This window comes from Euphorbia lathyris, chromosome 3 (genome assembly GCF_963576675.1).
Source record: "Euphorbia lathyris chromosome 3, ddEupLath1.1, whole genome shotgun sequence".
NCBI lineage: Eukaryota > Viridiplantae > Streptophyta > Magnoliopsida > Malpighiales > Euphorbiaceae > Euphorbia > Euphorbia lathyris.
This window is the reverse complement of record NC_088912.1, coordinates 88,121,142-88,125,086: the sequence shown is the minus strand read 5'-3', so window position 1 is coordinate 88,125,086 and position 3,945 is coordinate 88,121,142. Positions and strand designations below refer to the sequence as shown.

General features: G+C 30.6%; 1 pseudogene; it reads left to right on the top strand.

The window, feature by feature from the left end:
• The first annotated feature begins 884 nt into the window (after positions 1–884).
• Positions 885–3,945, top strand: LOC136222758 (protein FAR1-RELATED SEQUENCE 5-like; annotated as a pseudogene).

Sequence of the window (3,945 nt, the reverse complement as noted above, 5' to 3'; positions counted from 1 at the left end):
CAAAATTACATGTAACCCGAAAACACGACACGAAATCGACACTAACCCGAATAGGTTAATACGACTTTGACACGAAAGTTTTTGGGTTGGGTTTGAGTTTACTCTTTTTGACACGAACCCGAAATGACACGACACGAACACGACTCGAACACGATAATTGCCAGGTCTACTATATTCTTCCATGTTTCTTGGAGAATTCGATCTATACAGAAAAAAATCTCTTGTCTCCTCTTATCTGTCTCCTTCTCTATACCCCATTCATTTTTTTACAAGTGTCCATTTAATTCAAATTAATTTTAATAATCTTAAAACTGCTAACCTTACTTACTCTAACCAAATACAACTCTAGTTAACCTAAATGTCTTCTTATTAACGTAAAAATCATTGTCAAGTAAACAGAACAGTAATCTCTGCTAACGGGATTATTTTTTTGTTAACTCAATTTCTTCTTCAACAGACAGAATCACGATTTCAACCTCAAGTATATTTCTATCTCTGATCATCTTCTTTATTAATGAGTTCAATAATTCTCTTCAATCTCAATTACTAAGTTTAGGGATTTGTTCATGTAATTCTCTTCAACCTCAATTACCAAGCTCCTCTCAATCATCGTTTCTCTATCAGTGAGATTCTCTTCAAATCCTAAACCTCATCCAATTTCTTTCTCATCCAATCTTATCAAAAATAAAAATTTGTTCCCATAATTGATGTATCAATTCTAATTTTCTTTCTCTTCTAATCATCAAATCCATATCCATTCTTCCTTTATTTTAATTTCACCTATCCAATACAATTCTACTGAAATAGCAAGATTAGAAGCGGCAATTGTTTCGAACCAGCAGTTTTCGATTAATGCAGAGGTGTGAAAAAGACACTTTAGAATCATGGAAGGTGAAAGTTATCTGTCATTAAATTCAAGCAATGAATCAATATCAATGGAGGTATTTACAAGGCAACTTTGCCCAAACTGTGTTAACTTGCTTTATATCATTTTTTTCCTCTGTCATTTCCTATAACAGTACATATATCTTATTCCTAAATTATATGTTTATTGGCTTCACAAATATCATTTAATTTGTACTTATAAAATAGACAATACATCAATTTTTTAATTTATTTTGTCAATAAAATTTGACTTGTAAAACAGCAATCCCTTGATAAAAATTTATTAGAAGCTTAAGCTTGAATTTCAAATTTATTACAAGTTAACTCAATTTGACTTGTAAAACAGCAGTTCCATGTATTTTATATTAAGCAAAAGTATCTTCTTTAGATTATCCATACAACACATTTGAGGTTTGCAAATAATATGATCTTCCATTATCAATTTGGCCCCTGCCACAATAAAAAAAAACATAATATGATCTTCTATTAGCAAGGATAAGATATATTTGAAGATGATTTAGCTTGATCTCTTGAAAATATAATTTGACAAACCGTATTTAAAAACTTCAATTCACCATTACACAAGGAAATGGATCCATCATTTGATTTAATAGAAAGATATTTTGGTATAAATGATATTGTGTAATTATATCATTGACAGCATGTAGAAAATATGTTCTAGTGTAAATTGACATTGTGCAATTATATCATTGACAGCATGTAAAACAATAGAAAATATGTTCTAGTGTAATGATACTGTGTAATTATAATATTGGCAGTTCAAATTGGTTAAATCTATGAAAGAGAATAAGGAGATATATAGATTTTTGGGTCAATCATGTAAACAAATGGCTTCAAAATTTTCATTATATCAAAATTTACATTAAATAATGATATTTTTAATAGATTAGTTACATGTTCAAATCATACCTTTTCCCATTTAAGGATTTGCACTGAATATTGGTGTTAATTTGTTAGCTTCCTTTACACATAGAAAATGTGTTAACTTATGGCTATTCCTTCATTGTTAAAAAAAAAAAAACTAGTAGAATATTATGGTTTGTAAAGGTAGCTAATTGGATAGGTAAATTATAAAAGAAAAAGCAGTAATCAAATTTTAGAGAAAATGTTACAGACAATGCTTGAAGTTATTAATGCAAACATTTCTCTCTTTATGTGTTATTATTATTATCATTAATGCTAGTTTTTTTCCTGATTCTTGCTTGTTTCTACATATTATATTATAATATTTCACACCACTTTGCATATATATTAATTTGAAGATTCTTTTAAATTTCATTATGTAAAAAATGACTAAATATATAGATTGATTATTATGTTGTTTATCTAATTATCACTCCTCATTCTACTTTGTTGTATAATTTGTTAAATTGTAGTGCTACAAATTTTATTGATCACTTGTAAAGAATATATAGCTTATCATTTAAAGAGGAAAAAGTATATGTGCTAATCTTTATTGACCATTTTTGAACACTTTTTGAGTGCCTAACACGTTAGTTTTATATTTCTTAAAGGAAGTTGAAGCTACGTATACTAATGACAATGCAATATCTAGTGAAGAAGAATCACATAAAGGTGACAGACTAAAAGATACTGATTCTATTCATTCAAGAATGCTTCAAGAATTGATCCCCGTTGTTGGTATGGAGTTTGAAACTGAAAAAATACACATGATTTTTATAATCGATATGCATATAAATTCAGTTTTGGTACTAGATTAAGTAAAGCGCATAAATCATCCACTGGCTTTGTGAGAGACAGAATATTTGTTTGCTTAGCTGAAGGTAAACGTGAAAAAGACAAAAGAAGCATCTATGTAAAAATTCATCGTGCAGAGACAAGATTTGATTGTGGAGCAAGAATGAAGATTATGTATGATTCTTTGTCTAAAAGGTATGTTGTTTCAGAATTTGTTGCTAATCATACTCATTTGACTTCAACTCCTAGTAAGACACATCGGTTTCGGTCTCATAGAAAAATATCTCTAGCACATAATGTTATGGCTGATATGGCTGATGACTCAGGACTAGATCCAAAAGAAACTATTGAGTTATTGAGTAGACAAGCTGGTGGACGTGAGAATCTTGGATTTATTGCAGAAGATTATAGGAACTATTTACGTTCAAAGAGAACAAGAGAGATGAAGTCAGGTGATACAGGTGGTGTGTTAGAATATCTACAAAAAATGCAATCAAATGATCCTAGTTTTACCTATGTTATACAAGTTGATGCAGATGATTTGATAACTAATATTTTCTGGGCTGATGCAAAGATGAAGGTAGATTATGATTACTTTGGTGATGTAGTGTGTTTTGACACCACTTATAGAAAAAACAAGGAAGGAAGACCATTCGTAATGTTTGTTGGTGTTAATAATCACAAGCAAACACTTATTTTTGCAGCTGCATTATTATATGATGAGACTGCTGAAACTTTTGTGTGGTTGTTTGACACTTTTGTGAATACAATGTCAGGGAAGAAACCAAAAATCATATTGACCGACCAAGATCCTGCAATGGCTAAAGCTTTAGCCATTCAATGGCCGAAGCTTTAGCCATTCAATGGCCGGATTCACATCATCGGTTATGCATTTGGCACATATATCAAAATACTGCTAAGCATCTTAAATGTGTTTTTGAGAAGTTGAAGGATTTTGCTAAGGACTTTAGCAGTATAATATATGATTATGAAGATGTTGAAGACTTCTTAATAGCTTGGCAAAAGATGCTTGAAAAGTACAAACTCGAAGATAACATATGGTTGAGCCGATTATTTTCTGTGAAGGAGAAATGGGCTTTAGTCTACGGGTGTAAATCATTCAGTGCAGATATTACTACTACTCAACGTAGCGAAAGCATGAATAATGCTATCAAGAAGTATGTGAGCTACAAGTATGATTTATTGCGATTTTTTCGTCACTTTCAGCGGTTAGTAGATGATCGTCGTTATAAAGAGTTAGTAGCTGATTTTAAAGCAAGTCATACTTGTTGGGGTTTAGTGTCCTATAGTCAATTGTTGCGGGATACAAACTTATTGTAA